At 47.2% G+C, this 24,054-nt stretch overlaps 1 pseudogene; it reads right to left on the bottom strand.

Annotated features, from left to right (window-relative positions):
* The window catches only part of LOC110567052 (PEST proteolytic signal-containing nuclear protein-like), an 81,605-nt pseudogene extending 60,492 nt beyond the window's left edge, over window positions 1-21,113 (bottom strand).
* Between the last annotated feature and the right edge of the window lie 2,941 nt (window positions 21,114-24,054).

Here is a 24,054-nt window from a genome sequence, read left to right as displayed (position 1 = left end):
AATGTCCCTTCCCTCCTCTTTTCAAATCCTTTTGAAGCCCTTTATCTGCCCAGCTTGTAGGGCTCTTATCACCTACTATTTGGTATTTTTGTATTTCTGTGGCTCTTTTTCCTACCTGCAGGATTTTAATGAAAACTCCCTGAGGGCCTTCTTGCACACAGTGAGCACTCAATAGCTGAGCCAAACTGAATGGAAAGCTGTGTTCTGATGGTCAAAGGCCAGGCCTTGGGTCCCTGGGATGGAGTTCCTGCCTGCACAGGCTCTAGTCACAGGCTCCTCTGAGGGTGGTCTGGCTCTGCAATAACAAAGAATACGTGTGTACATGTGAGTCACGGCACCCAACCCTGAACCGTCTCTGCAACCTCACCCTGCCCTGGTGATCTCAGCATGCCAGTCCCCAGCCTCCCCTGGCTGAACCCATAGAACACGTGGTCTGTAGGGTTACCAGGACACCACGCCAGGCAGGCTCTGCCCTTTAGGTTACTTGGGAGTGAAAGTGGGTGACGGGGACATGGTTTGGTGGGCATTTTATATTCTTCACTTCATTCTCACAGCACCTCGAAATAGGTGGTATCATCTTACCTAGTTTACAGATGAGGGAATGGAAGAATTAAAAATTACCCCATTAGGAACCTAGGCATCGTCTTTGATGTTTCCCTTACTCCCACCATCCACAAACCGACCCATTCCCCATCCTGGCCATTTTACCTGTGGAGTGTTTCTCAAATCCATAATTTTCTCTCCATGCTACTACCACCACCCCAATCCAGCCCACCATTTCCTCTTGCCTGTGTAAACACCATACCTTCCCAACTGATCTCCCTGTCGCCACTCTCACCTCAGTACTGCAGCCAGTGATTTTTTGGCTTAAAATATTTTCAGCCGGATACAGTGGCTTGCGCCTGTAGAAACAGCTATTCTGGAGGCTGAGGCAGGAAGGTGGCTTGAGCACAGAGGCTCAAGACTGCAGTGAGCTATGGTTACTGTACTCCAGCCTGGGCAACAGAGTGAGACTCTGTCCCTAAAAAATAAAAATTGGGCTGGGCATGGTGGCTTACGCCTGGAATTCCATTACTTTGGGAGGCTGAGATGGTGAATCACCTGAGGTCGGGAGTTCAAGACCAGCCTGGCCAACATGGTGAAACCCTTGTCTCTACTAAGAATACACAATTAGCTGGGCGTGGTGGCACATGCCTGTAATCCCAGCTACTTTAGAGGCTGAGGCAGGAGAATAGCTTGAACCTGGGATGCAGAGGTTTCAGTGAGCCAAGATTGTGCCACAGCACTCCAGCCTGGGCAACAGAGCGAGACTGCCTCAAATAAATAAATAAATAAAAATAAAATAGAATAATAAAAATTAAAAAAACTTCAGTGTAATTTCTTTATACATATACCTATAATATATGCATGCATATCCATAAATACAACTTTACATAAATGCCTAAAAATGAACAGAAATGCCCTTTATTTAGTGGGTGCAGTTTTCTTTCTCTTCTTTGTGGTCTGGCTCTTCCTTTTCCACCCCCTCGCCTCACACAGCACCCCACACTCATGCCAACAACCTGCTGTGTGTCAGTCCATGTTTTTAGCTGTACTCATTCAATCCTAAGCACATATTTGTATGCACATTTACACATACAGAATTTACCTGTTATTGTTTTTTTTTTTAAATGGGACCATACCATAAAAACATTTAAAACAATATTACAGTTTTCTGCATCCTACCTTCTTCACCCAACAACACTTCATGGACATCTTTCCAAGTTATCAAGTACAGCTCTGATTCTTTTTAATGGCTGCATAATATTTCACTGTGTGGATGTATCAGTGTATTTAGTCACCATCTTGTTTTTGTCTTTGCTGTTTTGAGACAAGGTCTTACTCTATCACCCAGGCTGGAGTACAGTGGCACAATCACCCCCTCACTGTGGCCTTGAAATCCTGGACTCAAGGGATCTTCCCACCTCAGCCTCCTGAGTAGTTGGGACTACAGGTAAGTGCCATCAGACCTGGCTAATTTTTTTTAAGAGATGGGGTCCCACTATGTTGCCCAGGCTGGTCTTGACCTCCTGGGCTTAAGTAATCTTTTCACCCCAGCCTCCCAAAGGTCTGGGATTACAAACATGAGCCACCATGCCCAGCCTGGTCATTGTCCGTTTTCAGTTTTTTGCCACTGAGAGCAATGTGGCACTATTAGGTAGAATTCTGAGAGGCAGCAGAAGTTGATGCTGTTTAACTGACCTGGAAGCTCAGTTGCTAGGACCAAAGTCTTACCTATGCCACAGAGCAGCCTGATAAGCTCACTGGTTTTGGTCTTACCAAGCTCTCTCCTGCTCCACCCATGCCACCTCTGCACCTGGAATTCCACCATGCAGTCTGTGGGAAATTGCCCCTGGTGCTGCAGCCACCAGAACTGAACTCTTGTCTGGTCCCATGTTAGCACAAAATGGGAGAAGTCTCACAGGATGCATCTGATTCGCAGAGCCTGCTGGGATGGCTACATCCTAGCTGCAAAGGAGGTTGGAATGTGAATGGAAATTCTTGAACTGAGGAGGTGATTTTCCCCAAATATAAAGAAGGGCTATTCAAAAAACGATGGGCAACTATGAATATGACAGTTTCTACTATAATTTTCTTGTACATAAGTTTTTCTTTATTGGGGCCTTTATTTTTTATATTTATTTATTTAGTTTTAATTTTGTTGAGACAGAGTCTCACTGTCACCCAGGCTGAAGTGCAGTGGTATGATCTTGTCTCACTGCAACCTCCACCTCCTGAGTTCAAGCTATTCTCCTGCCTCAGCTCCTGAGTAGCTGGGATTACAGGCCCACCACACCTGGCTAATTTTTGTATTTTTAGTAGACTGGATTTTACCACATTGAGACTACCAGGCTAGTCTCAAACTCCTGGTCTCAAGTGATCCATCCGCCTTAGCCTCCCAAAGTGCTGGGATTATAGGCATGAGCCAATATGCCCAGCCTAGGGTCTTTAATTAATTAATTAATTTATTTATTTATTGGGACCAAGTCTTGCTCTCTTGCCCAGGCTGGAGGGCAATGGCATGATCTTGGCTCACTGCAACTTCTGCCTCCCAGGTTCAAGTTATTCTTTTGCCTCAGCCTCCCAAGCAGCTGGGATTACAGGCATGCACCACCATGCCCAGCTAATGTTTTGTATTTTTAGTAGAGACGGGGTTTCACCATGTTGGTCTGGCTGGTCTCGAACTCCTGACTTCAGGTGATCCACCTGCCTCGGGCTCCCAAAGTGCTGGGATTACAGGCATGAGCCACCACACCGGGCCAAGGGGCCTTTATTTTTATGGGGTAGGTTTGCAGGAGTCGAATTGCTGCTTTCCAAAATGTCTGTAACATCGCACGTTTTCATTAGCAAAATCTGGGAGTACCACTTTCTTTACCTCCCCACCATCCATAGGTGTGAGATCTCTGCTAGATATAAAACTTGATCACTTTGCTAGACTCGTTTGTATTTTCCTGACTACTGATATGAATTTGAGTATCTTTTTCATGTTTGTTGGCCATTCAGTTGACTGTCTAGTTATCACCTTTGCACATTTTTCTGTTGGGATGGCTTTTGCTTTCAAGCTGCATGCTGGATATCTTCCATCTGTCCTTCCAGATCAGGCTCTGCTTTCTCCATCTGCTCAATGCTTCTTATCCCATATGCACCATATAGCCGGCTTCTGGTTGGGTTTGGCCAGTGTGAGGCACTCCTGAAGATCACTGGGCAAGAAGAAAGAGAGAGACTGGGGTATTTACTCCTAGTATCTTTCCCTGCCCTTACTGGGCATCATGAGTTAGCTTCATTCCTCTGTAGCTCCTGTCCTCTGGCCCTTCACCCCCACGTATAGCATTTTCCAGGCTCTGAAAACTCCTTGCTATTCCAACCCCTCTTGGCCTTGGTGGAAATAATTCCCTTCTGATACCAGCTCTGTGGTCTTGCAGGTCCCTGGATGCATTTGCTAAACCTTGCACGCCCCTCTGAAAACAGTCCCTCTATGATTTCCCTTCATTAGATCTCCTTAAACTACCCAAGTTGAGTGTGCCACCTACCTCCTGCCAGGACTGTCACTGGCAGAAGATAGGAACCCTTTCTCTGTCTTTAGTTGACAGTGCTATTTTTCAAGCTCTAGTGTTTGCCCATTGAGTTTGTTTTTAGTATCTTTTGCCATACTAAAGATTTTATTTATAAATATATAGTCAAATTTAATTTTTAAGTAATCTCTCTTTTCTTTTTACTTTTTTTTTTAAATTATACTTTAAGTTCTGGGAAATGTGCAGATCATGCAGGATTGTTACATAGGTATACACATGCCATGGTGGTTTGCTGCATCCATCCCCCTGTCAACTATATTAGGTATTTCTCCTAAGGTTATCCCTCCCCAATCTCCCCACTCCCTGCTATCTCTCCCCTGGCTCCCAACCCCCTAACAGACCCCAATGTGCGATGTTCCCCTCCCTGCGTCCATGTGTTCTCATTGTTTAACACTCACTTATGAGTGAGAACATTTGGTGTTTGGTTTTCTGTTCTTGTGTCAGTTTGCTGAGAATGATGGTTTCCAGATTCATCCATGTCCCTGCAAAGGACATACACTCATCCTTCTTATGGCTGCATAGTATTCCATGGTGTGTATGTGCCACATTTTCTTTATCCAGTCTATCACTGATGGGCATTTGGGTTAGTTCCAAGTCTTTGCTATTGTAAACAGTGCCGCAATGAACATACATGTGCATGCGTCTTTATAATAAAATGATTTATCATCCTTTGGGTATATACCAAGTAATGGGATTGCTGGGTCAAGTAGTATTTCTATTTCTAGATCCTCGAGGAATTGCCACACTGTCTTCCACAATGGTTGCACTAATTTTTTTTTTTTTTTTGAGATGGAGTCTTGCTTTGTTGTCCAGGCTGGAGTGCAGTGGCATGATCTTGGCAACCTCTGCCTCCCAGGTTCAAGTGATTCTCCTGCCTGAGCCTCCCGAGTAGCTGGGATTACAGGCATGTGCCACCATGCCCAGCTCATTTTTGTATTTTTAGTAGAGACAGAGTTTTGCCGTTCTGGCCCGGCTGGTCTCGAACTCCTAAACTCAGGTAACCCACCCGCCTTGGCCTCCCAAAGGATTACAGGTATAAGCCACTGCGCCTGGCCAATCTCTCTTCCTTCACACATAAGGTCTTTCCAGCCTCCAGATCAGAAATTGACAAAAAATCCAAAAAGTGTATATATTTCAGGCTTTGAGGGGTGTATGGTCTCTGTCATAACTACTCAACTTTGGCATCATGGCACAGAAACAGCCAACAAATGTGCTTCAAGAAAACATTGTTTATAAAAATAGGCAGTAGCAATTCCATTCCTAGGTAAATACCTAAGAAAAATGACAGCACAATTCACACAGATACTTTTACCTGAATGTTCATAGCAGCACTAATCATAATAGCCAAAAGGAAAAACAAGTCAAATGTCCATCAACGGATGAATGGATATACAAAATGTGAGATATACATAAAATGGTATATTATTCAGCCTTGGAAAGGAGAGAAGTGGCCAGGCACGGTTGCTCACACCTGTAATCCCAGCACTTTAGGAGGCTGAGGCGGGTGGATCACAAGGTCAGGAGTTCAAGACCAGCCTGACCAACATGGTGAAACCCCGTCTCTACTAAAAATACAAAAATTAGCCAGGTGTGGTGGCGTATGCCTGTAATCCCAGCTACTCGGGAAGCTGAGGCAGGAGAATCACTTGAACCTGGGAGGCAGAGGTTGCAGTGAGCCGAGATTGCGCCACTACACCCCAGCCTGGGTGAAAAAGCGAGACTCCGTCTCAAAAAAAACCCAAAAAACAGAAAAGGAGTGAAGTGCTGATACTTGCTACAACATGTGTGAATCTTGAAAACAAGCTAAGTGAAAAAAAAAAAACCCAGTTACAGAAGATCACTTATAATATGATTCTGTTCATATGAAATGTCCGGGATTGTCAGATCTATAGAAACAGAAAGTAGGTTAGTGGTTGCCTCGGGCTGAGGAGGATAGGGACTGGGGATTGATAGAGGTATGGAGTTTCTTTTTGAAGTGATGAAAATGTTCTACAATTGACTTTGGTGATGGTTGCATGTATCTATGAATATACTAAAATCATTGAACTGTATACTTCAAATGAGTGAATTATATGGCATGTGCATTTTATTGTATTTATTTATTTATTTTTTTGAGACAGAGTCTCCCTCTGTCACCCAGGCTGGAGTGCAGTGGTATGATCTCAGGTCACTGCAACCTCCACCTTCTAGGTTCAAGTGATACTCCTGCTTCAGCCTCCCGAGTAACTGGGATTACAGGCGCGTGCCACTACACCGGGCTAAGTTTTTGTATTTTTAGTAGAGATGGGTTTTCACCATGTTGGCCAGGCTGGTCTCAAACACCTCACCTCAGGTAATCCACCCACCTTGGCCTCCCAAAGTGCTGAAATTACTGACCTGAGCCACCGGGCCCGGCTGGTATGCGCATTATATTTTTAAAAAGCTGTTTTTTTGTTTTTTTTTTAAAGTCAGTCAGCCAGCTGGTGGGTCCCATGTGCAGTAGTTTGCTGGACCCTGCTCTGTGTTAAACATGCAGTGTCCCAGAATATCTTACATTATTTTGTATTATTTTAATTCTTACATTTAAATTTTTGATCTATCTGAAATTTTGGATTTTGTGGTTTAAGATGAGGGTTCATTTTTATTTATGCCATTATGATAATGTAACCTGGTTACATTATCAGGCCAGCACCATTTGTGAAATAAACTACCCTTTTTCCACTGTGATGAGATACTTCTTTTGTCAAATGCTAACATCTGTATCCTGAGATCGAATTCTGGATTATTTATCATGTTCCATAGATCTATTTGTCTGTGCCTTTCTAATACCACAATGATCTGATTTTAGAGACTTCATTGCATGTTCTGGTTTCTGTAAAGGAAGTCCCCCCTCATGTTCTTTTCTTTCACACTTGACTTGCAGCCAGTGAGCTTATCAAAATGGATATCACTCCCTGCTTAAAAGCCTTTAATGGATTTCCACTGCACTAACAATTATGGCCCAAATTCTAATGGGCCTGTGAGCTCCGCTTGCTTGGTCCTGCCCAGTGCTCCAGCTTCTATTGGCTGAGCACGCCTCACCTGGTATTCTATACTGCAGCCACGCTGGTGTTTCTCAAGTGCTCCTGCTCCCTCCAGCCCCAGGACCTTTGCATAGGCTGTTTCTTCTGCCTGCAATACATTTTCTTTCCCTTTGCAATGTTAACCTTCCCTCTTTCTTCAACATCAGCTTGATCATCATTTCCTGGGGGATGATGGCTGTGCTGACCTCCCTGGCCAGAACAATTCTCCATCCCCACGTTGCGAACCTATGTTGTGTTCTACTTACTGCACTTACATTACATTTATCTGTATAATATTTGACTAATGCCTGCCTCCTCCAGCTCCCCATTGCTCTCCCAGGAATTAGCACTATGTCCTACCCGTGGTAGGTGCTCCAACAAATTTAAAGGAGCGAATAAGCAGGTAGAGACTGATTTCTGGCACCTGTGTGTCTGCTTCCCAAATCCACTCTCTTCCCTTCATCGTGCTGTGTACTGCCCTGGAGCAAGCCCTGCAAACCCTTAGGCGACCTGGATTCCAGATTCAGCTCTGCCTCTAATTGAGACAGTTCCCTAAATCTGTTTGCAAAGTGCCTGTAGTGAGCCTCACAAACACGCTGGGAGGCAGTCAGTGAAGGGATACATTTCCCTCTGATTTCACAGTTGAGGAATCAGAGAGAGGCTAGGGATGACTTGCCAGAGGTCACACAGTCAGTCAGAGTCGGAGCCCAGAGCCCTGCCCTCCAGGCCCCCACGTCAGTGCTCATCTGGAAAGAACCCATTCTGTGGTTGGGTTTCCCCATTTATGAGATGGTAAAGAGGGATTTGGATGGGAAGGTGTAAACAGTGTTTCACAAACCTCAGGCAGCCCAGGCTTTGCCATGAGATCCATTTGTATTATTAGTTACTTAAAATGTTTATTTAAAGGCCTCCTAGGAGAAGAAAAAAAAAACCTTTATTGCCTTTATTTTTAAGTTTTTTTTGAAAAAAAAAAAATTTCTAAAAATGAGGAAAACTTGTATTAATCCTGTCATTCTACTGTAACCACCCATGGTCAGTTGCATTTTATCCAAGACATATTTGTATTAGTCTGTTCTCATAGACTATAAAGAACTGCCCAAGACTGGGTAATTTATTTAAAAAAAAAAAAAAGAGGTTTAATTGACTCACAGTTCCGCATGGCTGGGGAGGCCTCAGGAAATCTACAGCCATGGCGGAAGGAGAAGCAGTCACCTTCTTCACAAGGCGGCAGGAGAGAGAAGACTGAGCAAGAGCAGGGAAAACCGCCTTATAAGACCATCAGATCTCGTGAGAACTCACTCACTATCAGGAGAGCAGCATGGAGAAACCGCCTCCTTAATCCATTCACTTCCCACCAGGTCTCTTCCTAAACATCTGGGGATTACAATTCAAGATGAGATTTGGATGAGGACACAGAGACAGACCATATCAACATTTAAGTACGTTTGTACCTCTTAGAGTTAGAACGGCTCACATGGGAGCCATTTCAAATCCTCTCGAGTTTCTGTGTTTGGAAACCTGGTCTGGGGCTGGTTGAGGTCGGGCACCCCTCCATGAAGCTGTCATTGGTTCAATTAACAAATATCTGTTTAGAACTATGATGTGCAAAGCACCAGGCCAGACCCTTCCAGATCACAGTGGGGCAGGAGGGGGTCAGGCCTGTGATCGTCTCAAGAAGGCGTTGGGGGCTATGGAGTCTGACTGTGTGTCTGTGTCAGAACATGCCTGTCTGCTGAGTGTGTTGACGTTGATGTCTGTGTGTCTGTCCGTGTGAGAGTTTATGTGATTGTGTGAACACACCGGCATACAGGCCTTATCCTCTGGGCTCCCACCACAGCCCTTTCTTCCCTGCCCAGTGCAGGTCAGCCCATGTGACAGCCCCAGGCTGGGGCCTGCTTTCTCTCAGGGCCAGAGCTGTTGAGTGAGAGAGACAAGGCGGGCCACCAAGGTGGGCACCTCAGCCCCATCGGATATCCTGGAGGTCAGTGAGCAAAGGGAGACCCTCAGGAGTCCTCCATGGGCCTAAGTCACCCTAGGACCTAGAGTTCTGGAACATTCTTGATCTTTCTCATTCTACCAATGGAGAAATGGGCTTTGAAGGGAGAGGACTGCCAGAGACATTGAGCATGCAAGTGGCAGGGCTGGGCTCGGGATTGTCACCGACCCCTCTGCAGCTTCTCCGAAGGCTTCCAGGAAGCAGCCATGCACTGTCTGCAGGGGCAATTTGACATGAGGAGAAAACAAGAACTTCAAAATAACACAACTAAAAGCTAATGTGGGCCGGGCATGGTGGCTCATGCCTGTAATCCCAGCACTTTGGGACTCCAAGGCAGGGGGATCGCCTGAGGTCAGGAGTTCGAGACCAACCTGGCCAACATGGCGAAACTCCCATCTCTACTAAAAATTTAAAAATTAGCTGGACGTGGTGGCCCGTGCCTGTAGTCCCAGCTACTCCCCATATCTGAGGCAGGAGAATCGCTTGAACCTGGGAGGCGGATGTTGCAGTGAGCCAAGACTGCACGACTGCCCTACTCCAGCCTGGGCAACAAAGCAAGATTCCATCTCAAAAAAAAAAAAAAAAAAAGCAGGGAGGGCGCGGTGGCTCATGCCTGTAATCCCAGCACTTTGGGAGGCCGAAGTGGATGGATCACAAGGTCAAGAGATGGAGAACATCCTAGCCAACATGGCGAAACCCGGTCTCTACTAAAATAAAAAATACAAAAAAAATTAGCTAGGCATGGTGGCTCGCGCCTGTAGTCCAGTTACTCAGGAGGCTGAGGCAGGAGAATTGCTTGAACCCAGGAGGCGGAGGTTGCTGTGAGCTGAGATTGCACCACTGCACTCCAGCCTGGCGACAGAGTGAGACTTTGTCTCAAAAAAAAAAAAAAAAAAAAAAAAAAGACACCATTATTCAATGGACTCTGTGAACTGAAAATAGCTGGAGCCCTTCTGACATTTCATGGAATGTTCTGGAAGCCTAAGGTGTTTATCTCAGCTTTACTATGCCGTCTTGGGGTCATTTTACAAATGAAGAGATCAACTTAAAGGAGGTAGAAGTGCTGGCTCAAGATGACACCATGGTCCCCATGTCCCCTCACCATTTTTAGATGAGGCAACTGAGGCTCAGTTTCTCGAGCAAGGATGTAACTTGCTTAAGTGAGGCAGGGTAGGTAGTTAAGGAAGTAACCATGTTCTCAGGACACAGCAACTGTGGTGACCACATAGTCAACACAACAAGCCTCAGCAATCATTCAAGCAAAGCTGTCTTCAGTAGGGACCTTCTCCTCCAGAGAGCATGCACATTTTGATTTTACCTGTCCTCAGACTGACACTTTGCTCATTATAACAGTGAAAAAACCCCTGGGTGGAGATTTAAGATGCTAACGAACTGTACATGCTATGTATGAAAAAGCATGTACGGCCACTGCGCATGTGCACCCAGAGGACCACCCAGAACATGCTTACTATAATGGTAACACTTCTTCCTACCTCCTTATGAATAGTCATGGAAGATTCCCATAAAGGGAGCTTCCCTAGTCTCAGTCTTGACTGTCTCATCCTCACGAGCAGCCCACCCTGAATCTTCTCTCTCTCAGGGTATACTGTCTATTCTGCACCTACCTTTCAAAATGTTCTTTTTCTTTTTTGAGACAGAGAAGAAAACCAGGGTGGCAAGGGGAAAGGGTTTGGGAGCTGGGGTCCCAGGGGCAGGCAGGCAGGGGCGAGGTCCCACTTTATCTCCAAGGCCATTTTTAAGGAATCTGCTTTTTTTTTTTTTTTAAATGGAGTCTTGCTCTGTCACCCAGGCTGGAGTGCAGTGGCGTGATCTTGGTTCACTGCAACCTCCACCTCCTGAGTTCAAATGATTCTCCTGCCTCAGCCTCCTAAGTAGCTGGGATTACAGGTGCGCACCATCACACCCAGCTAATTTTTGTATTTTTAGCAGAGAGGAGGTTTCACCATGTTGGCCAGGCTGGTCTCAACCTCCTGATCTCAAATGATCCACCTGCAAAATATCTTTTTATTTTTCGATAAATTACTCTATGATACACTTCCTTTGCTGGGTGTCTCTTTTTAAACTCTTTTAAAGAAAGAAGACAAGAACCGAGGTGTCACACAAGCCATCAACATAAGGGCACGCAGATAGTAAGTGGCCGAACTGGCACTCAAAGCCAGGTCAAAGTGCTCTGAAGCCTGTGATCTCACCTGCTCAGCTCTCCTGCCTCAGGTATCCCTGCATCTCAAAATCACGTGCGAGGAGGACAAGGCACAAACACTGTCCCATTTTACAAAGAGGAAAGGGAGACAGCTTGCCTGAGAGCATACGGCTGGTGAACACAGGGCCTGTGCCCAGAAACTCAGGTCCACCTGATTCCCTGGCCAGTGCCTCTTTTCTTTGTTCCTTCAGGAATATTCCAGAAAAGGCTCCAGTTCTGTGGTTGTCTATGGTCAGCAATGCACTGCTGCCAGAGATTCTTTCCGAGCAATGTCTTATTTCTTATTTTGCTGGAGCTTCCCACAAGCCTGTGAAGGTCAGAATGTGCTCCATTTCACAGAGGGGCAATCAGAGGTCCAGAGAGGGGAAGAGACTTGCCCAAGCCTTGGGCCAAGGTTCCTGTCTCTAAGTCCAGGGAGAGAGGCCCAGGGCAGGGTGTCCTGCAGGGACAGGCTGCGGCTAGCCAGACTCTCTCTGCTCGGGGTGAGGTCATCGCCTTATCAGCTAATTGCCACCCTGAGGCTTAATCCTGCACTCAGCTGGAACCTTCGGGAATGGTTTCTCAGAGATGAGATGGGGCTGTTATTGTCCAGATGAGAGGGCTGGGGTGTGGGCAGAGGGAGGGGACAAGTTTACACTCATAATTCCTCTTGCAGCAGTTTGCTTTCTCAAAAACCTCCAGAGACAGAGACATTTCTGGGGCCTTTACGGGCAGGACTGAAGGTTTCTGCTGCTTTTGTGCCCAGCTGGCTGAGATGCCTGCCATGTTAACAGAAACAGCGTCAGGACAAGCCAGCTTTCTATAAATATGTCTATTTATAGGAAAGCCGGGCTGAAATAAATGCAGGTGGGAGCTGTTTTCCTCTGACACAGAGGAGTTGGTCATTGATGATGGAGACTGATGGAGATAACATTTGAGGAACAGAGCTTGGGAAATGTTAGCATGGGGTCACCTTGGCTAGCTGGGGAACCCCCTAAAGGACTGGGCATTAGTACGGGCATGAATGGGGGCAACACAAAGCTATTGTCAAGAGGAGGGACTGAGAGTCAGAAGGAATGATGACAGTCATGAGACAATATCCAATGCCATGGATTGAGGGTGGCCGATGTGCCAGCTATTGTGTGCTTTATTAGCAGAGAACAGCTGCTGAGCCTGCTGTGTGGCTGAGTGTTGGAGTCACACAGACTTGGGTTCAAATCCCAACGCGACCCTGAGACTTGCCTGGCCCTGCTGAGCTGGTTACTTTCCCTTTCTGATACCAGTTCTATCACTGCTGTGATGGGGATGAGAATCATAGCTCCTACCTTGAAGAGCTGTGAGGATTAAATGAAAAGAGGCAGAGAAAGTGCTTAGCACAGGGCTGGCACACAGTGAGCACTTCAAATATGAGCCATGATTCTCACTCAGTGTAAGGTGCGGTGCTGTGTGCGGGGCTTACAGCGGTGAGCAGGCCACACCCAATCCCTGACTTCTTAGTGCTGGCAGTGGAGCCTGGAAGACCTGGGGAAGAGACTGATATGATGGGAGAGGGAAGTTCTAGGTGAGATGCAAGAAGTAGGATGAAAAAAAGACAAGTCTCCACTCCCCAAATATAGTCACTTAGAACCAAGAAAGGTGTGTTTTGGCTGGAATGTTACCAAAACCAGGGTCGCACCCAGTATGTCACTCTATTTGTTTTACTTAACCCTCAGGACAATTCTGCACTATTCCTACTGACAAATGAAGAAACTGAGGCTCAGGGAGGTGAAATGAATGTGCATAAGGCCACACGGCTTAAGCACAGCAGAACCAGGATGGCCTCATCCCTTCCTCTTATCCGCTGCACTCTACAGCTTGACTTGGCTGCTGGCAGGATGTGTGATCTTGGGCAAGTCACATCTCCTTTTGCCAGCCTCAGTTTCTCCACCAATCAAGGTAGAATGTGAAGGTCACATCAAGTCGTGGATATGAGAGTCCTTTGGATGTCACAAGATGCTGTCTGCAGCTGAAGAATTAGCGCACACGAGGCAGAAAGCACCAAAGGGCCCCTTATCTGCGATTACCACTCCATGGCCCTCTTCCCCTATAGGATCTTCACCAAGTCAGGATGCTAGGTCACCCCAGGCCTCCCTTCCACCTTCCCTGCAGGAAGGAGAAGCAGATGGAAGATTTTAAACAGCAGTTATGGCTACCACCTCCCTGTGACAAAAGTGGTTTTGGCCTGTTTTACAGATGAAGAAACTGAGGCACAGCCGGGTATGTCAACTGTCCTAGAGGACAGTTTGAGGCCACAGGGGAACTCCAGAGTTGGCCGCAGTCTCTGGACACCCCACGATGCATTAGTGGGGGCGTCACCCCTGGTGAGCAAGTCATAGGCCAGCGACACTGGAAGAGGGGGGCCACAGTCCTGCTTAACTCTGGGAGTGGTGGAAGATAGGCCTCTCCAAGCCTTCCAGCTCCCTCCCCCCACCTTCCTTTTGTGGGGGTAGAGATAGCTCTGAGGTGTCAGCCCCTCCCCTGTCATGCAAACCTCGTAGGCCCTTTCACACTTCATTCTCATCTGCTTGTGAGATTTTAATCCTTTCTTATGGGACAGAGGAGGAGTCTGGAGCCAGGACGGGCTCAAGATGGAGACAGATAGGGGTGGGGGGCTGGGGATAAAGCAGGACCCGAATCTAGCCAAGCTGACATCCTCACTTTTTAAAACTGTTGGAACAACTGAGACCCAGAAAGGTGCTCAGTCTTACAGCAACTCAGGGGCAAAACCAGCCCGGAGGCGAGGTTTCCTAAGCTTCAAGTCTGACAACCCTGCCCTCCTCCCTTTGTGCTGTGACCTACAGATGGCAAGTCTTGGCCACAGGCAGGCAGGAGGCAAATAAATTCGAGTGAATGATTGAATGCTGGGTGCTGCTCTGCAAGGAGCAGGGGGATGGGGAGCTGGTTCCCCTTCAGGAGTCCGCAGGCCCCTCTCAAACCATCTCTCCTTCCCTTGGAAAATTAGTTCACCTGGAATTCTCCTTTTCCCCAGAGAATTGTGCGCCACCTAGAGGACACCAGGAGCCCCGCACCCTCATCACTTGGTGAAAGACCCCACAACTTGTAAACAGTCCCTAAACCCTTCTAGCCTCTTCCCTGATGTCGAGAGGGTTCTGGCCAGGATCAGCTGCAGTGAAAATTTAGCAAACAAGGTCATCCTTGCAGCAGAAAAGACTGAAAGTAGGATATGCCACATACTTTCCCACCTCAGTATTTTCTACTCAGAGGCCATTTCACATTTCCTTTCCCACCTTCTTTGTTTCCTTACCTTGAAACAGTGCAGACAGAAGAAATGACTCTGATGTTCTTGCCTGACCCTAAGCATCCAGTGAAACCCAGTTAAGGCTCATTCTTCAAGATAGTTGACCAGTGAGCTCCAAAATGTCAAGATCATAAAATTCAGAGGAAAGTTTGAGGAATTGTTTGAAGGAAACCAAAAAATGTGGCAACTAAACACAGCACGTGATTCTAACCCAGTGAGAATCTTGTATGGGATCTGAGGATTTGAAGGAGGGAACATGTCAATATCAATTTCCTGATGGTGATGGCTGTACTATGGTTTGTAAGAGATTGTCCTTGTTTGTTGGAAATGAACACAAAAAAGTTCAGGTGAGTCGGGGCATCATATCCGCAACTTATTCTCAAAGCATTTGGGGAAAAACACTTCAATGTACCATACTTACAGCTTGTCTATAAATTTGAGATAGTTTCAATGTTTAAAAAATATGTAGCATTAAAAATAAACATAGCCGGGCTCAGTGGCGCACATCTGGAGGTCAAGTGGGAACTCTTCCCTGACTGCTGCTGGGATCCCAGCAATGTGCTCCACTACATACCCAAGTAGTCCAAGCTACTTGGGAGGCTGAGGCAAAAAGATAGTTTGAGCCCAGCAGTTCCAGGCTTCAGTGCACTCTGACTGTACCTGACAAGAGTGACTGCACTCCAGCCTGAGTGACACAGTGAGAGCCCATCTCCAATAAATAAATAAATTGAATTTGTTATCAGGAGAAAATGCAGACAATAACACCTCCATCTTCAGACTGGCAAGGTGGTGAAATAAAAATCTGTAATCATGATACTTGCAATTTATTGAGCCCTGATGAAGAGCTTTATTTCCTCCTCATTTGCTCTGTCTATGAAGTTGGTATCATCATCCTCATATTTCAGATAGAGAAACTGAGGTTCAAAGGATTCAAGAGACTTGCCCCAGGTGGCTGCATTTGCAGCCTAGGGTCTCAGCACCTCACATTGTTGCCATCCCTCAACCCAGTGCCCACCCATAGCCTAAACACTACACTCTCCTTTTCTCCTCTCTGCCAGTCAAAGTCTTACCAAGCATCACAACCCAGCTTTAGTGCTGATTACCCTAAAACGTCTTCTCCGATTTCCTCTCTACTGGATCCAACTGTACATTTTTTGACCTCAAGAATGAGATCAGTTCTCCTCCTGGTCAGTAACTCATTCAATCAAGAAATATTTGTGTAGAGCCTTCTATGTGGCAAGCATCGTGCCAGGGGCTGGGCATGCACTGAGGTGTGAAATAGACGCTGGCCCCACCCAGAGACTGAGCATGTTCACACACAGCTACACACATCATTACAAATTTGATGTTGGCCACCCAGGCAAGAGTAAGGTGCTATGATAAGGGGTGGTTAGGGAGGCCAAGCTTAGCCTAAGTGTGAGAGGGGCCACCCAGATGGGGCAGGGAGAAGGGAGCACCTGTGGGAAGAGCTGGGAAGGGCATGAGGCGGGCTTGCTGGAGGAGCTGGAAGAAAACCAGTGTGGGAAGAGGGGCTGGGAGCTGGGGTCCCCAGTGGCAGGCAGGGGCAAGGTCCTGCTTGACCTCCAAGACCATTTTTAAGGAATCTGATTTTTTTTTTTTAAGATGGAGTTTCGCTCTGTCACCCAGGCTGGAGTGCAGTGGCACGATTTTGGCTCACTGCAACCTCTGCCTCATGGGTTCAAGCAATTCTCAAGCCTCCCATGTAGCTGAGACTACAGGCATTTGTCACCATGCCTGGCTAATTTTTGTATTTTTAGTGGAGAGGGGGTTTTGTCATGTTGGCCAGGCTAGTCTCAAACTCCTGACCTTAAGTGATCAGCCCACCTCAGCCTCCCAAAGTTCTGGGATTACAGGTGTGAGCCACCATGCCCTGCCTGGAATCAGATTTTGATTCAACCGCAAAGAAGTCACAGATGGTTGTGAGCAGGAGTGAGCCATGAGATTTACATTTTAAAAAGATCACTCTGGGCTGCTGTGGAGGATCAGAGGGACAAGAGTGGAAGCAGATGGGTCTTTATCTCCCTCTCCCTGTTTTCTGGTTGAGTCCAGGTCTTATCTTGCTTTCTAGAGAGCTCCTTGAGGCCAGGGAGGGTGTCTGTCTTGGAGCCTAGACTGTCCCCTCTGAAGCCTGGCTGAAGGGACTGGATCTCCTGGCCTACCCCTATCTCTGGGGACAATCTGGGACCCACTATGCTCTCAAGGCTCTGTGGCCCCAGCACGGGTGGGATGTTTGACAGAGGAGCTCACGTGTTCTCCAAACAGACCTTGATTCATGTTCCTAGGAGAAACTTGCAAACAGACTCTACAGGCCGCATCCATCAGAGGAGAGATGGGCTCTGTAAACAAAGGCCCGCAGGCTGTCTCCATCTTCCAGGCAGGCATCCTCCCTGCAGGTCACTGGCAGCTCCCAGCTTCACCCCGGTCAATGCGGCCACGATCTGTGCCAAGACCCTTACTACAGCCTCAAAGACACACTGCCCCTGTTTTACAGATGATAAACCAGAGGCTCAGAGATGTTATGTGAGCTGCCCAAGGTCATGCAGCACAGCCAGGTCATCAACCCAGATAGTGCAGCGACTTCACCACATTCTCCTGAGAGCAAAAACAACTGCAACTCACACTTAGGAGCACTCATTATGTCCTAAGCGCTTCATGGAGATTGACTCGTGTTATTCTCCCCATTTTTCTTCATATGGGGAGACCAAGGGGCAGAGAGGGAGGTCAAGTGATTGCCCAAATTCACGCTAAGCAGGGAAGGTGGGACTTGAGCCCCAGCAGGGTGAGCCCAGAGCCCCACGTGCTTCCACATGCTTCACGTTCTACCCAGCTCTGCCTGCTGCATCCCTGGTCCTCCAGAGCTAAGGACAGGCTTCTCCCTCTCACCCACTTTTATCTGTTTGAGAGGTGAAGAAACCAAGGCCGAAAGAAGGGACATGACTGTGCCCCAGTCCCAAGCACCTATGTCAGGGTAGGGCCTGGGGCATGGGGTCCGTGAGTTCTCCTTCTTGGAAGCTAGGATAGGAGACAAGAGGCCTGGGTTCTAGTCCCTGCAATGCCGCTGTTTTGCTGTGTGCAACACGACACAGCTCCTTGCTTAGCCTCAGTTTCTCCATTTGCTCCATGGGAATGACAACTGGAGCCCTTACCCACCTTACAAGGCCTGATGTGAAATGCAGTGAGTGAAGGGTGGTGAGATCGGACAGTTTTCCTGGCCCGGATTCCTGTTCCATGAATGTGAATGGAATGTCTAAGCAGCATCATTCTGGGGTTTAAAGCTCCAGGGGTAGGGTCGACCTGGGCCTCCTCCATTGGGAGACCCCCCACCTTGGGCTCCAGCCCAAATTGCCAGACACAGGCCTGAGAGGAGGACCCCCCTCTAGGCAGGGGTGACCAGGAGCCAGCCGGCTGGCCATTTGTCCACAGATGGGTGTGCAGATAACAGGCGTCTGGAGATAAGGCAGGGCCTGCTCCCAGCCTAGTGGAGAGCCAGGCTGAGCCACAGTAGGGAGGGAGACAGGGAACTGGGGACAGCAGATGTCTGTCGAGATGCCCTGAGGCAGGACATAGAACTCTCTGCTGCCCCGTAGCACAGCTCTTCTGGACCTTCCCCCAAACAAAACAGAACAAAGCAAACAAATAAACAAGCAAAAAACGTACTTTTTTTTTTTTTTTTTCTGAGACAGGCGCTCTGCAGTCTCAATCTTCCTGGGTCAACCAATTGTCCTGACTCAGCCTCCTGAGTAGCTGGGACTACAGGCATGGGCTACCATGCCTGGCTAATTTTTTTGTAGAGACAGGATTTTCCCATGTTGCCCAGGCTGGTCTCAAACTCCTGGGCTCAAGCAATCCTCCTTACGTACATATAATGGAACATTATTGAACCCTAAAAAGAAAGAGAATTGTGACAGATGTTACTGTGGATGGGCCTTGAGGACATTAAGCTAAGTGAAAGCCAGTCACAAAAAGACACATACTGCATGATTCCAGGTATGTGAGGCACCTGGAGTAATCAAACTCGTGGAGAGAGAAAGTAGAAGAGTCGGGGGCTGGGCGGAGTGGGGATTTCTTGTTAAATGCATACAGAGTTTCAGTTTGGCAGGATGCAAAGAGTTCTGCAGATTGGTTGCACAAGGTGAATTGTACTTAATGCCACTAAATGATACACGTCAAAGTGGTTAACACACTACATTTTATGTTATGCGTATTTTACCACAATTATTTTTTAAAAAGGAAGAGGCAGAACATGGGGTGAAACAGTCAGGGTTCCCTTAGGGAAACAAAACCGCTGTGATTTCTCAAGTTAGGGCTTTGCTACAGGAATCATGTCCTTCACAACCGGGAAAATGGAAATTCAGAAGGGACTCGGAGGAGAAGAGGAGCCCAGTCCACTTAAGGACGGAGCATGTTCAGTGCCCAGGTAGGACTGGAAGCAGATGCTCCTGGAGAGTCTATGGACGGATATGCCCATAGCTACCTAGAGGAAAGACAGCAATAGAGATAGGATCAAAAGTGAGAGCTCCCAGTTGCCTTCTGTTCAGGGACAGCCACGAGCAGACCCCCAACAAACTCAGGTTCAATAGTGGAAGCAACCTGGAAATCAGGGACACCATAGGCTTTCAAGTGATCCTTGTTTTATTTTTCTTATATAAATTAAAATATATTTTTAACTACTCAAATAACAAATATTCACTCTGTACCACGTAAAATCATTGAACCTACCATACTTTGGGAAATGCTGACCCCGTTAAATATAGGGTAGGTTTGATGCCCTAAAGAAGGCTGTAAAGGTGTGAGTAATACCTGGTCTCTGGTTTGAGGCAGATTTCCATTAGGATGTCGGCTCTCCCAGCACATGGCAAATGCTGTATCAGTGTCAACTGTAATTAGTATAAACTGTAGTGTAAAACCATTACACACTGTAAAAAATAAACTTTTTTTTGCATTTAAAATGCATATCTTATATTTATGCTTCGTTAGGCTTATAATATCTCTAGAAGGATTTAGGAGACATTGATAGCAGTGGCTGCCTCTATGGAAAAAAATGAAGGGCTGGGGGCGGGGTAGTGGAAGGGAGTTTGCTCTACATTTTATGCTTTAAAAATTGCTTGACTTTGGGCCAGGCGAGGCAGCTCACACCTATAATCCCAGCACTTTGGGAGGCCGAGGCGGGTGGATCATGAGGTCAGGAGATCAAGACTATCCTGGCTAACACTGTGAAACCCCGTCTCTACTAAAAATACAAAAAATTAGCTGGGTGTGGTGGTGCATGCCTGTAGTCCCAGCTACTGGGGAAACTGCGGTAAGAGAATCACTTGAACCTGGGAGGCGGACATTGCAATGAGCTGAGATCGTGCCACTGCACTCCAGCCTGGGTGAGGGAGCAAGACTCTATCTCAAAAAAAAAAAAAAATTGCTTGACTTTAAGCCTTACAAATGTATAGCTTTTAATTTAATTTAATTTAATTTTTAAATTTTTTTGAGATGGAGTTTCGCTCTTTTTGCCCAGGCTGGAGTGCAATGGCACGATCGTGGCTTACTGCAACCTCTGCCTCCGAGTTCAAGCCATTCTCCTGCCTCAGCCTCCTGAGTAGCTGGGATTACAGGCATGCATCACCACGCCCAGTTAATTTTGTATTTTCAGTAGAGATGGGGTTTCACCATGTTGGCCAGGCTGGTCTCAAACTCCTGACCTCAGGTGATCCGCCCGCCTTGGCCTCCCAAAGTGCTGTGATTACAAGCATGAGCCACCACACCCGGCACAACTGTATAGCTTTTTAAAAAGGTACTAATTCTAGGTCTGGGGCAGGAAATGTACAAGATGAGCCTGGAACTTCTTATAATCAATAAAGAGCAGGAAGTTCCCAGAGACTCCTGGGGCCATGCTAAACTGAAAAGGCCACCACTGGCTAAAGACAGGAGGGAAAAAAGGCGCGTTAACAAGAATAAATAAGTGCAATAAATCTACAGTTCATAAAGAAACAAAAATATATATATATACACCTCCCTCACTGGTCACCACTGGAGGATGCTGGGTTTGGCTGATTGTCAAAATGGACGCATTTTTTCATTCGTCCTCGAATCTATTGGGAATCTGGCAGCTCCTCCCATCAGGAAGTGAAATCCATTTCCCCACCTTTTGACTCTTTTGTTCCTTGCATTAGCCAGTGCATGCTGGTGAACATGACCCAGTGAAAGGCTGAAATGTGCTTGCAGGGTTGGGCTTGTTCTTGAGCCACTGCCCTCATCAAGAGAATATATCCCAGGGAAGCCGGCTGACCCCGAAAGAGTAAGAGACACGTGAAGCCAACCTGACCCCAGTGGCAACCTGGAGCCACGTCCCACCTACTTCAGCCAAACCCAGCTGCCCCACAGAAGTGTAAGAGAGAACGAAATGCTTGTCGTTGAGTGCCACTGAGTTTTGAGGTGCTTTGTTGCTCAGCATCATTGTGGCAATAGTTAACTGATACAGTTGTGATAATGGTATTATAGTTTGCTTTAAAAAGAGCTCCTACTTTTTAGAAATATACACGAAAATACTTACAAAATGAAAAAAATTAATACATTTTAAAATAAAAATTGTTCCCTGTTGTCAGAGCACAGGTCAAACTTGGTGTCCTGCCTTGAGTTTACTAAAGTCTCCGTGCCCCTGAGGCGCTTGGCACCTCTCCCACAGTTATTCTGGTCCTAGGGGTCTGGAGTCCTAGAGTGTCAAAGTTGGGAGGGACACTGTGCACTATGCTGTCCCATGTTCCTGTTTGGGGAGTCTGTGGACCATAGAGGTAAAAGGCTTCACCAAGACCACCCTGAAACTGGGACTCCAGCCCAGGACTGCGGGTGCCTCTGCTTTCCAGCCCTCCACCCTCCTGAGAGCAGGCGACCTCAGCTGGCTCTGGGCATCTCCTCTCCTTCTCAAGCCCCACTCCCACCTCCAGACTAGAAAAATCCAGAATTTTCAATGAGGCCCCAGAAAATCTTCCAGTCTTCACCCTCTGGCTTTGCAAAAGTCCCATCAAAAAGCCAATCATTGGCCAGGCGCGGTGGCTCACGCCCATAATCCCAGCACTTTGGGAGGCCACAGCAGGCAGATCACCTGAGGTGTGGAGTTCAAGACCAGCCTGACCAACATGGTGAAACCTTGTTTCTACTAAAAGTACAAAGTATTAGCACATGACTGTAATCCGTTACTTGGGAGGTGGAGGCAGGAGAATCACTTGAACCTGGGAGGCAAAGGTTGCAGTGAGCTGAGATTGTACCACGGCACTCCAGCCTGGGTGACAGAGTCTTACTCTGTCTCACAAAAAAAAAAAAAAAAAAAAAAAAGCCAATCACCCAAGTTGGGCCTGGAGTCCTAACTTCTCAAGAAGCTGAGACAGGAGGATTGCTTGTGCTTGTGCCCAGGAGTCTGAGGTTATGGTGAGCTATGATCAGGCCACTGCACTCCAGTCTGGGCAACAGAGCTAGATTTCGTCTCTTAAAAAAAATTTTTTTTTAAAAACTTAAAAGCCCATTCAGATCCCTGGGAGCCTTCTGGAGTCCCTGGATGTTCCCAGTCCCAGAAAAAGGGATGATGAGAGAGAGCTCGTTCTGAATCGCAAGCCGAGCTGTGCTCTTCTGCCACCCTTCTGTTCCCCCAGATCCCACAATGAGCCCAAACCATCACAGCAACACTAGCCCCTCCCACCCGTCCTGGGCTTTTGAGCCATACAGGCTCATATCCATTGGAAATGCATTCCAATTCCATGGGGCTGAAGGAGCCAAATGACTCTCCCAGCCTTGCGGTCCCAAGGAGCATTTCAAAGTCTCCTGGGGTGTCAGAGGCCATCTTTGCAACCCACTTGCCCAAGTTAGAAAGCAGGCTGTCCAGGTTAACCTCAACCCCCCTCTACCCTAACTTGCCCTTCCTTCCTGTCTGCCGGGCAAGCCATTATCCCAGGAGGACCCAGGGCAGCTTGGCTGGAGCAAGCGCTCCACTTTCTGTGGTTGTGCAGTTTGGGGTTCCTCTCTCCCCTGAGTACCGTCCCCGACACCTGCACAGCCAGCTTGCTCACCTCCAGGTGTCTGCTCAAAAGTTACCTTATTCCACACCTTGAAAACATGATGCTGAGTGAAAGAGGCCAGTCACCAAAGACGACACATTGCATGATTCCACTTATATGAGATGTCCAGAATAGGCAAATCCATAGCAACAGAAAGTAGGTCAGTGGTTGCCAGGGGCTGGAGCAAAGCGGGAGTGGAGAGTGACTGCAGATGGGTAGAGAGTTTCTTTTGGGGATGATGAAAATGTTCTGGAATTAGATTGTGGTAATGGTTACACAACCCTGCAAACGCACTAAAAGTCATTGAGTTGTAGATTTGAATTGTATGGTATGCGAATTGTACCACAATAAAGACTTTTTTTTTGAAGGAAAATAGAAATTGGTTTTTCTTAATGAAGCTCTCCCTGACTATATTTGAAACTGTGGTCCCTCTCTGCCCTTCACACGTCCCTTTGGGCCTTATTCTTCTCTTACCCATCTATCACCACTTGCCATGTTATCTATGGTTTTGTTTATTATCTTGCTCCTCCGCTGTGGTAAGACAAACAGTGACCTCGTCTGTCCTGCTTACCATTGGTTCCACAGGGCCTAGCGCAATGCTTGACGTGTGGTAGGTATACGATAAACAGGTGTTGAAGTCATTACCCACTCTGATCACTTATCAAAGTTTCCCAGCAGTTGTATCCTACCTAGGGGGGAGGGGTCCCTGAAAAATTAGGCCTTTTAGGCATCTCTGAACCAAAATTTTACAGCAAATCTCTCTTCGTAGTCCGTCTGCCCCTACCCTCTCATTCCTTGCCACCCACTCCCAGCCAGCCTAGTTTCAGCAAGGAAAGTCTCCTGAGAGAATCTGTGTCTTCCTCCCATTTATGCACCTGCTCACCACATCTCACCTCGACAACTGCAATATTCAACCTAACCTGTCTCCCTCCTGCCTCCGCCACACCTGGCCTTCTCCTCTCTCCACATAGCAGACAGAGTGACTTTTTGGCAAATGCGGTTCCTGTCTGAATAATCCCTTTTTGAAACCCTTCAGTGACTTCCCACTGCTCTCGGGGTAAAGGCTAAAAAAGTATCAGGCCAGTGTTGAGGCCCTTCTTGTCTTGGCCTCCTTCACTGTCATCTTCAGGTGCTCCTCTCATTTACTGAGTTCCAGGCACACTGAACACCTTGCAGGTCTTTGAACTAAAAAAGACCCTCTTGCTGCTGCTATCTGCACACTCTGTTCCCTCTGCCTGGAACACTTGTCTTTCCCTCCTCTGCCTTCTGGCTCAGCTTAAGTGTTGCTTCCTCTAGGAAACTTTCCCTGACTCCCAGTGGACTGAGTTATGCCCAGGAGCAGCTGGGGGG

This window comes from Aotus nancymaae, unplaced genomic scaffold (assembly GCF_030222135.1).
Source record: "Aotus nancymaae isolate 86718 unplaced genomic scaffold, 86718_ANA_hifiasm-v0.15.2.pri h1tg000064l_1, whole genome shotgun sequence".
In the NCBI taxonomy this organism is placed as follows: Eukaryota; Metazoa; Chordata; class Mammalia; order Primates; family Aotidae; genus Aotus; species Aotus nancymaae.
Note: the sequence above shows the minus strand (reverse complement) of the source record. Positions and strands in the feature narration are given on the sequence as shown.